The sequence below is a fragment of the Rhinatrema bivittatum genome, chromosome 5, assembly GCF_901001135.1.
Source record: "Rhinatrema bivittatum chromosome 5, aRhiBiv1.1, whole genome shotgun sequence".
Classification (NCBI taxonomy): domain Eukaryota; kingdom Metazoa; phylum Chordata; class Amphibia; order Gymnophiona; family Rhinatrematidae; genus Rhinatrema; species Rhinatrema bivittatum.
Genome location: NC_042619.1, coordinates 386,657,787 through 386,672,193, shown reverse-complemented (window position 1 = coordinate 386,672,193; position 14,407 = coordinate 386,657,787). Strand labels below are relative to the sequence as shown.

Below are 14,407 nucleotides of genomic sequence, written 5' to 3'. Positions count from 1 at the left end.
GCAAATATTGCCATATAAAAAAAGGCAAACCAGTATAATAAAGAAGGATTTTTTTGAATTGGGTCAGAGAAGATTCAGATTGCCTTGAGTAAATGAATCAGAAGGTCACAGATCTGAACCTGGATTCAAATGGGCTTAGCTCCTCCCTAATACTAACTTATGCATTGATTCAAATCTTATCTCATTGCCTGCATTCAGTGTCATAAACTTAGATCAGAGAGCTATAATCATTAATCTCTCATAGATGATTGGTAATAGCATCAACAGCATAAGCCCTTCACTACTCTAATCAAATAAACAATTTAAATATGAGCTTAGAGAGGAAATGAATACAGAACACTGTATATTTGTCTAATAGTTGTCCTTAAGATGTCCATGGAAGCAGGTGCTTATCCTATTCAATTCTGGATCCTTATCTCATTCATGAGTACTCGTTTGTAGTCTTGCATTTGTGCATACCTGTTATGCCCGAGTAATTCTGAAGGGGTTATTTCCGGTGTTCCGGTTGCCTCAGCTGCTGGTGTCGTTTGATCACTACAGTGGCCATTGCAAGTGCTCCTAGATGTACTGAATGAACTGATGAGGTGGGATGTTCTAGTATGTAGTGCTAATGATTATGTTTCATGTTGTTCTTTTTCTGCCCTTTTGGCAAGCTGTACTTTTAGATAAATTATCCACTGACGTATGATATATCTAAGGTCTGTAGCTGGCCAATGCTCTATTCTATGGTAACGGAACATTTTCCTTCCCTCTCTCCCTATCCGGAAGGCTTCCCTTCTCTGTTTCCCCCATTGCCAATACTGTAACCTTCCTGCCCATCTCTTTTTCTTCACCCATTGCTATCCTCCATGTATTCTTTCTCCTAACTTTTCCCTTTCTCCTTTCCACCAGATCCTTTCTCATCCCTTCTTGCCAGACAGTCCCGTCCCGTCCCCTCTCTTCCTCTTCCCTCTTCTGCCTTCCTAACCCTTTTCTTACCTTCCTGTCCTCTTTTTCGCTCCCCTTCCTAGTCCCCCTCTCTCTCCTACTTTCCTCACTCTCTTGCCCCCTATTTGCATCTTCTCTCCTCAAAGGAATGAGTTCATTAAAAAAAAGAAAAAATACTGCTTTTTCATAACAGTTAGTGGACTTCGGGGTCAACAAACAAGTTGTAGATGATATCTTTTTATTAGACTAATAGAATACACTTTTGACTAGCTTTTGAGAGTTATCCTCTCTTTGTCTAGTCAATGAAGAAACAGCACAGCTACAGTGGGTTAAAATAGTACAGAGTCATCTAGATCATATGCCATTATAGCTCAGTAAAGGGAAGGGGGGAGGGAATGTCAGAGGTGATGATTGTAAAATTTTACATTTGAAAGGGCCAATATCTGATAATGGGTAAGAAAGCCATTATTGTGTCCTTTTGTGTTTGCTGCAAAATGTTTGATCATCCTGATTTCAACAGCCTTCCACTTTTGTATGCTCCTAAAGTTTCCTTTGTCTGCTGTCATTCTGTTTTTTTTCTGTAATGTTTTACGTTATGCCTATGAAGATTGATTTTTTTGTGCTTAATTTTTGGCTTCCATCACCAGTGTAGCTTCCTTTTTTGCTTTGGATCACGTGTACAATATTCAGAGAGAAGCAAGAATGTGAACCTTTTATTTTCAATGTCTTTCCCATGTGGGTAGGATACAGTCCTGTGATATGTGCTGGAAGAGCTCGCATCTTGCAGGATTGGTTTTGCATCCTTTTCTTCTATTGGGGCTTCTGTTTCAGTTTAGGTGCTCGTCAATAGGCTAGAACCTGGGAGTGAGGGTGGGGAGAGGCAGGGAACATTTCTTTCACTAATTCATCCTCCAGTTGTAATGGTGATACATCTTTTATGATTTTCTTTAGAATTTCTACTTCTAGATTGTGTAGTCCTTGCTTCATGGCTTTTCTTTCCTTGTAGAGGTTTTGGGTGAAGATGCAGTTTTCTTGGAGATGATCTTGGAGATGTTTTTTGTTTGAAGCATTCACTTAAAGGTTTGAGGTGTTTATTTCTGTCCTTTGGGTCAGAACCAATATGTTTTGTTTTTTTTGTATGTGAAGGATGAAAACTGGAGCTGTGAAGATAGCTGCATCTGTCTGCTGGGTTTCTGTATACAAATGTTTAAAGGTGTTGTTGCACTTTGGAGGGTGGACCCCTTGCCAGAGGTGGAGTTGGCGCCACCTGTGGAGGAAACCCCCACAGGTCCCCACCTTCGGTGGGCGAGGCCAGGATGGAGCAGAGACCCCACTGGAGCTTTACCACTACCAGTCCGTGTTCCCCTCAGGTTGAGCCCTTGGGTACCAGGGTCAGCTGGATTTACGTGGGGTCTCTGGCAGATGAGGAGATGAAGCTAGGACTGGGTCTGGAAGCAGGCATGAGGGCTTCATGGTAGAGTCATAGGTGAGGGGCAGAGCAGGTGGCAATACTCATAGTCGTGGCTCCAGGCAAGTCAGGGCAGGCGGCAGTACTCGTAGACGTGGTTCCAGGTGCAAGTCAGGGCAGACAACAGTACTCGAGGTTATGGTTCCAAGCGAGGGTTGAATTGCAGAAAACGTCAGAGAGAACAGGAATGCTAGAGAGATCCTCTGGGGAGGAATATGATATGGAACCTAGAAAGCAAGAAGCCAAGGCAAGATCTGCGAGCCAGACCTTGCTTTAAATAGGAAAGATGGAGCAGCAAAGAGGGGCCGCAGCCATTTCCTGCCGTGGTCCCTTTAAATTCTGTGAAGAGACGTGCGCGCGGGCCTAGAGAGACTCAGTGGGGGAGGGGCCTGCGTTGAGCATGGCCTATGCAGCAGGAAGGCCTGGCAGCAGGGCCTACTGGTGCGGCGGCAGGAGAAGCCGACAGGGAGCGACTGGCCAGGGGAGTAGGGAGAAAGGGTGGAAGAGACACTCTTACAGTGAACTTCTAGGGAAATTCTGCTCAAAATAGTTTAAACTCTGCATCTTTAAGTACTAATTTTTTTCTGTATTGCATTTTAAATGAAAGATCGTCATGGATCTTGCATTATTTTGACCAATATAAAGTATGAAGAATTTTGCAGAATTTTAAGTTTTTGTATGCTGAATTTTACATTTTTTTTTGTACAGAATCCCCCCAGGAGTAAATGATTGTAGAATGGAATGCACTGAAGGAGTGGTAAAACTGTTTTTCTTCTCCTTCAGTTCAAATCATGAAGATGTCATTGATCTACCAGCAATATCTGAAGGTTTGTGGTGGTAACCATTCAGGAATGTTTCTTCCAAATCTGACACAAAGTGGTTGGCCTACTAGCACACAGCAAAAGAGTCAAATTTTCATCAACTGATATAATGCTTCACATAAAAAAATGAGGGCAATCCAACCTAAAAGGAACTTCCTATGATCTCAGATCTTATATTGAAATTGGTATCATACAAAGTGCCTTATTGTTAGTCAAAGGAACAGTGACACATCACAGTTTTGGTAGGTTCCCGTATAGCGAATCAGGACAGGTAGCGTAAAGGAATCACACATATAAAGTCGCTGACAAGGGCAGGAATGTGTAATGATAAAATGAAACTGTTCATTCTCAAAATAATTCAGCGAATGATATATTAGCTGTATAGATTATTTAAAAAATGCTCATTTTAATTTGACTAACAACATGATAGTTCCCTACTTTTATTTTAATTTGATTGACATCATGACAGTCCTTCAATTATTTTACATCATTTACGCAATTTTAACAGTGACATATATTTTACTATAATTTAATTTGTTTTTCTATTGTGCTGATTTTATTTTATTATACTATTTTTAAATTTGTTCTTAATTGTATAAGATGCTATTAGGTTTCTTTTCTGTGAATTTGAATTGTAATTTTTATTGTATCTTAAGCTTGTAAACTGTTCTGATGGCTCATCTAAATGGCGGTATATAAAAATGTATCAAATAAATAAATAAATAAAATAAAAAGAATCACTTATGGTAAAAGTTCAATATGCTGGCTGAGCTAATATATTGATGAATATTTAATACCAATACAGTCCCCCATCATGGATGTGTTTCGCCAATGGGGCTGCGTCGGGAGGGACCCACAGACAAAATCTAGATAGAAAACAAAATAGACAAACATTAGAATTAATTAATTAATTAACAGAACAGCTGCTAATACAGCAATGGAGGTGACAAAATGCATATAAACCAATAGTCGATGATGAGTTAAAAGGAAATGTCAAGAAACAGGTTTAAAGACACTGTAAAATAAAGTAATCAAAATGTAAAAATATATACCAATTTATATCACTGGAAATACCTCCAAAAGGTAAAACTGACCAGGAACCAAATGAATTTTTAGCTTAAAGCAAAATGTCAGCCAGACTAATCCGGGGTGCCTATGTATCAAAAGAGTGTTACCTACAAGAGAGGTAAAGGCAGATATCAACAGGTGAAACGTACACAAGTGCCCAGGAAAGGGTTCCCAGAAGTCACGTGTGGCAAAATATTTGGGAATTAACCTTAAAATATGTGCCAGATTGTCAGTCAATCCAAGTAAGTCACGTAACGTACAGAGGGCCAATCGGCTGGCTGGGATTTCTAACCAAGCAAAAGAGCAAGTTACAATGCTGACTGAAAGTGAAGCCCAAGACATAACATGTACAACGGAAATACGGAAAATTATGCAGGAGATCGAAAACTAACCTGACTCCAAGCAAAATTAACCTAGGCCAGTAGGCAAGGCAAGGTACCTAGGCCGGCACATTTATGCCACAAAGGGTACTCTAAAAGGGAAAAAATATTGTTCATGTGAAAGCGTACGGATAAGGTATGTGCTGTCTCCCTGTTGATGGCTTGTACCTTTCTTCAACTTTTTTTCACTTTCTTATTAACTTTCGTATGAGCAATATCAACAATTTCATCATCCCACATTCCTGCCCTTGTCAGGTTCCTGTATAGACCACTTACAGCATGTCCTTGTACATAAACTTTTCTGCTGTAATTTTGTTTGTATATCGTTCTTGTGGCCATAAAATCCAGTGTCTCAAACAAAACAACTGAAGATATTTTACTCTATGGAATATTTTATCAGCATTTACCACCAAGCAAGTGGCAAAGCTGTCTAATGCTGCCGCTATCTGGCAAGTGGAGGAGTAGCTGTCACATCCTGCCAAAGCATAACGCCCGACGCTGTTAGTGTTTCGGCATCAACGGCCTGCATCAGGACATCGCACGTTCTACAATAGAAACAGAAATAAGAGTCACCAAAACTTCTACTGATATTAATTCAACATATTACATTCTTACTATATAGTCATTGGACTTAATGTCTCATGTCTTTATTTATATTCCACTTTTTCAGGCACTTTAAGGCAGATTACTTTCAAGTACTGGAAGTATTTTTCTGTCCTAGAGGACTCACAATCTAATAGGGAGATTTAACTAAGCTGTAATATGGAGATATCACAAGTTAAACAGTGTCCAACATGCATTATATACCATGTGATATCACCATATCACGCGATATCTAATATATTCCTCTCTCTATGGAAATAGCTTTGCATGCAATTTGCATGCATAAAATTGTCTAATATATGCAAAGCAGCTTATGCATAGGTAGTTCAATGTGAATAATGTTTCTGACTTGGAAAAAAGTCAGCCTCATTATTTTATTGTGTTGGAGGGTGGTGTAGTTATTTTTCTATGGGAACATTGGGATGCTAGCATGGGTCCCTGATGGATCCACAGGAAAATGTGAAGGGCCAAGCAGCCTGAAAACCCTTCAGACCTCTCAAATAAAACCTGCAGAGGTAGGAGAGATCCCCAGCAGAAAAAAAAATTGTTTAAACTATGTGGCGACAGCTCAGTCTCCTCCCTAACCCCTCTGATGACATCAATAAAGTACCCACCAATGACTTCAACCCTCCCTGGCAGCCACACGACCTCCTTCCCCCTCCTGGTTCCGAATAGTCAACCATCCCTAAGGTGTAGAGTGCCCCCCACCCACCAGTCTAGCAAAAAATATCCCCTGCTCCCACCCCTATCCCTCCTATCTTTCTTAATGATTGGTGGTGGCTAGTGAGGCCCCAGAGCACCCCTTGCTCTGGGAGAAGTCAATGACATTTTTCAAAATGGCGTCAATCCGACCTTGCCCCCATGATAGGGGTAAAGTCTGGGGCTCTGAATCTGGTTGAGCTTTTTAGAGATCTCATTCCTCTCTTGCCTGGTAAGGAAGCAACTCTTAAATACTTTCGTTCCCCTTGCATATTGTGTTTAATATGTTTCTTTGATTAAAGCTGATTGTGAACTATACATGTTGTGTCTAAGCCCTAACTGGTGGAGGGCTGGGGATTTGGGCAGGGGGTGTTCAGGGCTCAGAATAAATCCAGGGTAAATACTTAAAGAAGTGATTAATATAATATTATCTATGTTTTAAATTTGCATATGCAGGAACACTATCCACGTTAGGTGTAAGCTAACACCTGCATTAACCAACGCCTGTATTAACACTTGTAAATTCATAGGCCCCTTTTTAATCAGAGACCTATGAGCTGGATGCTATCAAAATATGCTCTTACCTACCTAAAATTACAAGTGAACTGAACAGTTTCCTTAAAGGAAATTAAGGTAAACTAACAAACCGAAAAGAGTTCTAAGTTTGGGGAGGAGATTGGAGGTACATGAAAAGTATGGAGCATGGTCATTGGGTATTCTATTATCTGCGACAAAACTTTGAATTAAATTGGATCCACAGTTCAATTGTTATTAATGGGAGGGGAGGAACCAGATGACACAAACATTAGGGATGTTTGCTTTGAAATTAATTGAAAAATGTGATAAAACACCCAAAAAATCCCTCTCGAAAGTTTTTTTTTGTTGATGATCATTTCAGAAAGTCAACAAAAAAAAAACCTGAGAGCCACTAAAACAGCAATATTAGCCTCCCCCAGTCCTTCCCCATAAGTTCCTTCCCTTCCACTAAAATGCCTTTTACTCCCTTCCCTGGTTCTGCGAATTAGAACGAGGCAGGAAGAAACTTCAGTTGCTCCTGAGGTAAACACCATTTTGCTGTATAGATGATACCTCCTTATAACAAAACGGCCCTAGTGTCATAGCCATCTGGCACCATTTTCAAACCAGAACTCCATGGGGCAAGTGAGGCTACATCACTTCTGCCCTATTCCACTTTTTAGACTCTCGGAAGGGGATCTTTCAGGGGGTGGGGAACTTACGGGGATAATTTTGCTGTTTTGGTGCTAGCTGGGGGGATGGTGGAGGTGGTGCAATTTCTCGAATTTTTTTTTTATTTTACTGAACCAAAATAAACTGAAACACAAATTTTAAATAACACCCAAAAGAAGATATTTTCCCTGCACACCTCTAACAAACATGAACATTTTCTAAGGCAAGTTTCCCTGTAGGAAACTAATCCAGAAATGGTGATACCATAAGAAATGAAATCACCTTCTGAGGTTCCCGTGTCTGTTCATGCATTGATTCTGTGTTCACAAACACATTAGCAGCAGCATAACAAGAGCAAATCCAAGGAATCTTTTTTTAATACACAGTTCACAAGCAAGTCAACTGGGGGAACAAAGTCTGAAAGTGGATGATAAACTTGTGTTTTGTTTTGCAGAAAACTGTGTTTTAAGCTCTTTGTTAACCATGCAGAAAAAGCCAGCAGTTGGTTGGAGAACAATAGGCTGTGTGCTTCTTAAAAATTAATATCTGCACATTGAGCAATAAAAAATAAAGCTGTCAAATTTTTGCCAGCTGTGTTTCGCTCATATGTTGGTGTTTATTTGCCATGGGTTTAAAAAGGCAGCAATGCAATTTGAGGAGAGAGGACATGCTAATAGTGATTCTTTATATAACATAACTTCATAGACAAATAATTTTTCATAGTTTTATAACCTGATGTGCATGAGCTTTCAAGACATACATGTCCCTTATTCACATGTGAGTTCAAGGCTGAGCTCCGGAGTCTCAATGCGTGGATGAGACGATGGTGCAAGAATGAGACGATGGTGTAAGGAACCTTAACCAGGGTGGAAGCAGGCTGCTGGCACTAATGTTTATCTTTTCTAGCACTGACTACTGCAACACACTCTTACTAGGACTCCCAAGCTCATCGATAAGACCACTCCAGATACTTCAAAATACTGCAGGCAGAATACTAACGGGAAAAAAGAGGAGGGACCATATAACCGAAACTCTAGCAGACTTACATTGGTTACCCATCAAATACAGGTTAAAATACAAGGCCTTATGCACCATACACAAACTAATATATGATAAAGAAGCAGACTGGCTAAACACAGCCTTACGAGTACACGTTCCACAAAGAAACCTCCGCTCAGCAAACAAAGCACTACTAACAATCCCGTCAGTAAAGTCAGCAAAATTAACCCAAGTGAGAGAAAGGGCTTTATCATTGGCTGGGCCCATACTATGGAACACGATGCCCCCTGAACTCAGATTACAGAATAATCTCAAAACTTTTAAGAAAAATCTAAAAACATGGCTCTTTAAAAAAGCCTTCACTAAAGAGTGTGGAGGGTAGAGAATGAAAGTACAGGGTAATGCAGATGAGAATGAATTTACTCAATCCTACATTTAAGAAGTAGTATTTCAAAGCAATAGTAACTCAATAATATACCTGGACTTGACCAACATTACTCAAATAATGATTTTATTTATGAAATTGTAACCGAACTTTATTGGCACCTGTTAGAATGTACGATATCCTACATTTACTTACCTTAGTCTATGTGCCTATTTGTAAACCGTTGCGATGGTACATAACTTAGCGACGGTATAGAAAAGTTTTTAAATAAATAAAAAATAAATAAAGGTAGACGGCAGGGGATCCCGGCACACGCGTTAGTATTTATGTGCTGGTTTCAATGTGAAATCCAGGAATGCCCATCCCCCACTCAGACCATGCCCTCGCCCCACTCTTTCTTTTTGTGCACGCAGCTGGAGCTAACTGTGTGTCAGGGTGGCTTTTAAAGTCCACCTGTTGTGCGCCAACACAACATACACACTTATCTCCCGTTTTTGGCGTGCATCCATCTAAAAGTATTTATTTAGATCAGCATCTATTCTGAATGTTTAAAAAAAACAGAAATTTGGAGTGCTCAGAAAATTTGAACTACGATAAAGTTCATTAAACTCTTTCCTTTCCACCTTAATCACCCACACAGTTACAAGACTTTTATTGGCCTCCTGGTGTTCCCCATTCTGATTATTTTCATTTTAGCTTAGAGCAGGGGTAACCGTTTGGACCTTCCTTTGCTGTGTAGTTCTCCTTATCTTTAATATTGGGAAAAATGCGAATTGTATTCTTTTTTCATCTAATAAAAATCATGGAAGCTGGACTATGCTGTCTTCTTTTCGTTTACTATTTCATATTCCTCCTTCCTTACTCCACCTTCATTCCATCAACTTCTAGCACTTTCCTCCCATCAACCATGCACTGATGCTACTTATCCATCTCTCCACCCCCAGCTGTTTACCCTGCCTCCCTCTTAGCCCCTACACTGATGCACCATCAACCTCTCCATCCCCCTACCAGCACTCATGCTAGGGATGTGCACTGATTTTTTTTTTCATGTTGTTTACGTTTCGGGTCATTATCTGTTTGATTTCGTTTTTAAATTGGTTCGGGAGGTGTTTATTTTGTTTTCCCTAATTTCGGAATTAGTGCGCACTAAGTCCATAAATAGGAAAACTATAATTAGTACACACTAACGGAACTTAGTGCGCACTAAGGGGTAGATTTTCAAAGGGTTACACGCGTAATATATGCGCGTAACCCCCGAAAACCTATCCCTGCATGCGCCAGGCCTATTTTGCATAGGCTCGGTGGCGCACGCAAGCCCCAGGACGCGCGTATGTGCCGGGGCTTTGGAAAAGGGGCTGTCTGGGGGTGGGGCAGGGGGCAGGATTGTGGGCATGGCGTCGATCTGGGGGAGGTCCGGGGGCGGTCCCGAGTCCTCCGGCACAGCAGCCAACCGGCACGCACAAGATATGCCTGAAAGAAACAGGCATAAAAAATTAAATAAGGTGAATTCTGTTACGAGACTGAAGAGGAACCCCATGTGGACACACAGAGATTGGCATTCTGGGCATGTTCAGTGTGCCAGGCAAAGTTCTAGAAACTTTGACAAAAGTTTTCTGTGGTGGGCTCCATCTGATTATGTCACCCATCTGTGAGGAATAACATCCTGCTATCCTAGGAGAACACCTGTTACAGGTAAGCAACTCTGCTTTCTTCCCCAGTGATGCTTTTATTTCCTTGTTCTACCCTTAAGACTATGACCCTCCTTTTTCCCGCCCCCTTACCTGTCCATCCTGCCCCCCCTGGTGTTGATGCTTATCTTCATCTGTGCTCACCTCTCCAAATGCTGATACTCTTCCTGTTCAGCATGTTATATTTTAGGGTCCTGAAGGATGAATATCCTCAAAATCCTAAAATTTGCAACACCCATGGTGAGCACTTTTACTGCATGTTACTTCCACACATGGTTGCAGTAACTTGAATCCATCTATGAATGCCAAAAGCTATTAAGAGAAATTACTTATAGTATTTCCATTTTATGCAACCAGAACTCTTCTAGTATATGTGTCTAGAGACAACTCTTTTGCTCATTGTAGGACTACATAACATTTCCCATACATCATTTATAGTTCTGCACTTACAGATGCTCCATGTTTGCCAGAAGTGGAATAATATGAAAGGGAAGCTGCTAGCTGAAGCATAGAAATCTTTGTATTCAGCAAATAAAGTCGACTGAATTCTTTAGAAAAAAGCTACCCAGTCTACACACAGCAATGCAACACAGGAAAGCATTAATTTAAGCAATAATTAATCTGCGTTTTTATTCACCTATCAACAGTGCTGCTCATTAAAATATGCATATTTATAAGGTACCCTCATGCTTTATGGACAACACAATGCTTGCCGCATGGGTAATCCAACTTGGGAATGACTGTGGAATTTGTGAACCTTTTTTATCTGACAATGGCTTTAGATATCACGAATGTTGACATTTCAAGACCCTGGGGTAAGGCAGACGTCTGCTAGCCTCAATTACAAGATAAGTTCATTTTATGCATCTTCAGATCCGCAGGAGAATGGTTACGGGTTTGTTTTGAAATACAGCATGCAAGCAAGCAAACACAATGAAATGTTTAGGTGGTTCTGTTGCAAATACAATTTATAAGAAGCACTTATTATGCAGTAATATTTCACTTATTTAAACAAGTTGAAATGTTTGTTTCTTTATATAGTGGAGATTACTGTATGCAAGACATGCTTGAATTAGCTCAGGTAATATCTTTTGTATGTATAAGACAATCCATACATATTTTAAGGATGCCTGCACCTGTAAAACCATCTCTGAATATATAGGGGTTCAATTCTGCAATGTGCTGCGTGCAGATGATTCTGGAATATTAACACGGGTATGCAGTGCGCAGGGCACAGCACATAATCAGACTACTGGATTCAAACAAATTAGCAGATGGCTCAAGTCTGGGGCTGTTGACCATTTGGGGTAGGGACAGGGACAGGGATAGAGGAACAGTTGCAGTATGATCTCCTTCCCTCACAAAACAAAGACCAAAATACAATTTTCTATATGAAAGAGTAGAATGGTGAGCATGTGAATCCTTATACCTACAAATAAAAATAATAATTAATAAGTGTACATGACGAGAACAATAATGAAAGCCCTTTCTACAGTAAAATTGGATGTTACCTGAGGAAAATAAGATTTTGAATATTGCCTGACCTCAATGGGCGCAAAATTACCCCCAGTGTTCTACACTATAGAGGCATTTCCAGGGGTGGGGTGAGGGCTGGGGTGGAAAAGCATGTATAGTTCTTTAGAATCAGAATAAATCTTTTGCAGAGAAAGTAGGTGCAAATCTCTGTGGGTAATTTTTGAGGGAGTAATAAAGCAAAAATGCATGTGTACTTCTGCTAGGGGTGTGCATTCGTTTTCGACGTATTGGCAATCCGCAACATATATGTCCCTATTCGTTATATTCGTGGGGAAGCGAAACATATCGCGACTCCCCATGAATATAACTTATCATCCGTTTCATCCGTTGCACGGCGCATGGCACGCACGTGCGCTTTTCTTTGGCGCCATTTGCAATCGAAGGACGCTATTTCGGTGTATCCACTATCCAGAGCCAAAAACCAGCCCTTTCCTGTGAGTCATCAGTGACTCACAGGAAAGGCTCAGACAGGTTGGCATGAATACCGGAATGCAGCGTATCAGCGATAACATTTTGTGAAATGCACTGAATGCAGCCAATCGCGCTGTCAATCAGTGCTCAGTGATGATTTTCCTGATGACCCACCACTATATATACTTAAGCACGCGGCGTGCCATGCACTTTCTTTGCAGGGGTGGTGGGGGGGGGGGGGGGGGGGGGGGTGGTGGGGGGGGGGGGGGAGGGTGGTCTCTGTGGAAGCAGGCTGCACTCAGAGCTAGTCTGAGTTCATAAATCTCTATTGAATTGCTAGCTAGGCTAGTTAGTAGGGAAAAAATATTTATTCTTTATTTGGCTGCAGTGCCTGTGCCAGCTATCCCTGTTTGTTTTTTAAGCAGTTTATTTAGGAGATCTGAGACGGTATCTCTGTGTCAGGGAGAGAAGCTGCTAGCAGTGCCATTTTGTTTCATTCACCCTCTGGGCTAGGCTGCAAACAAGCACCATTTGGGTGTTGTGGCTGGGAGAGATATATTCAATTTTGCTAGAGTCTCCATTGGAAAATATATTTCATTGATTTTTCTGCTGTGTCAACAATTCCAACTTTTTTAAACTGAATTTGTTTAATTCAACTCACTCTGCACTGGACTTCAGTGGGCTGGCAGTTTAGCAGACTGAACTTTATTATTGGGACAGTCTGTGCAGTGAAATCCCCAGTCTGCCTCTTTTATGCTTACAAGCAAGCTGCGTGTGTGCGCATACCACACACGTTACATTAGTGCATAGCAAGGCACTGTGACAGTGGGCAGCCAGTAGGCACTAGGCAGTGACATTAAATCCATAATGTCAGGGAAAGCTAGATGTAGTTGAGTGATTGGGACTGGCAGAGGAGGCACTTCAAAAGGCACTAGTGCCACTCCCCCATTAAAGTTAAAAAGGGACCTGTCACAATCTAAACTCTTTGGAGGGGCGGGCAGTTCCATCCAGAATAAAATGAAATCTGACCATGATGCATCACAATCACCACCACCTATTTCTGACCCTGTAGTTTTGGAGGTGAGGGAAGGGGAGGCTGAGTCATGCCAGACAAAATGTCAACACCCAAAAGCAGCAGGGGGACAGAAGTCTCGACTAACACTTAGCGTTGACAATGTAGTGCAGTCACTGTTTGCTTCTGATTCAGATGAAGAATAATCTTGTGTGGGATTCTCATCAGAAACTGAAGAAGCTTTAGGAGGATCAGTTAGCCTCCTCTTCAGTGCAGCAGGGGAGAGATGAAACTGATGATGAGGAGGAGGAAGAGCAGTCAGCGCAGGCACAGAGGGTGACTGAGGCCCCTGGCATTGCTTCTCAGGGTGCACCCACTAATTCAGCTCCAGTGCCAGCATCCACCCCCAAGGCTTTAGAGAAGGGAGGATCACGAAAGACTTCTGCAATCTGGAGCCCCTTTAAAGTGACGGATGACCCGCATTTTGATCGGTGTAATTACTGTGCCAGGGATATTAGCAGAGGCAAGCAAATGGGACATCTATCTAATTTTGGCATGACGCATCATATGAAGAGGCAACACCCAACAAGAGTACTGCCATCTGGGGATGGTGGCAGTACCAGTCGGGGACCCCTTCCAAGCAGCGTAAAGTGGTTCAAAAGCAGCAGAGTCAGCCCATGCCCTCATCCCCTTCTAGCAATCAGGTGGCAGGCCAGCAACCCCCTGACGTGTGGCAGAAGCGACAACCCACCATGGAGGAAATGGGGTGGAGTGCGGTAACGCTATCCCGGGGTAGGAGGCAGGCAGCCTCAAAAGTTGTAACCAGGAGCATTGGGGAAATGATTGCCCTTGAAGACCAGCCCTTGCAGTTAGTGGAGAATGTGGGTTTCAAGCATTTTCTGAAGGTCGTAGTTCCAAACTACAAAGTCTCCTCCAGAACTACATTTAGCAGAAAGGTCATCCCCAACCTGTACAAGCAGTGACACAGTCGCATGCAAGCGCTGCTAGCTAAGGCAGAAGGGAGAGTGCATTTCACTTGCGATATCTGGACTGCCATGAATGCTGCACACTCTTACCTCTCCCTGACAGCACACTGGTGGGATCTGGCTGAGGCAGGGGCAGGCAGCAGCTCTATTACTGAACAGGTATCAGGGTGGAGGTGGGCTTTACTGCACACCCACCTGACGGACCAGGCCCATACCACAGCCAATATTCTAGCATG

General features: G+C 41.9%; 1 long non-coding RNA gene across 1 annotated transcript in view; it reads left to right on the top strand.

Annotated features, from left to right (window-relative positions):
* LOC115091724 overlaps positions 1–3,902 on the top strand; it is a 74,781-nt gene extending 70,879 nt beyond the window's left edge. The window contains exon 3 of the long non-coding RNA XR_003856802.1: positions 3,104–3,902. This is a non-coding gene — a long non-coding RNA (uncharacterized LOC115091724). The remainder of the gene's footprint in view (positions 1–3,103) is intronic.
* The last annotated feature ends 10,505 nt before the right edge of the window (positions 3,903–14,407 follow it).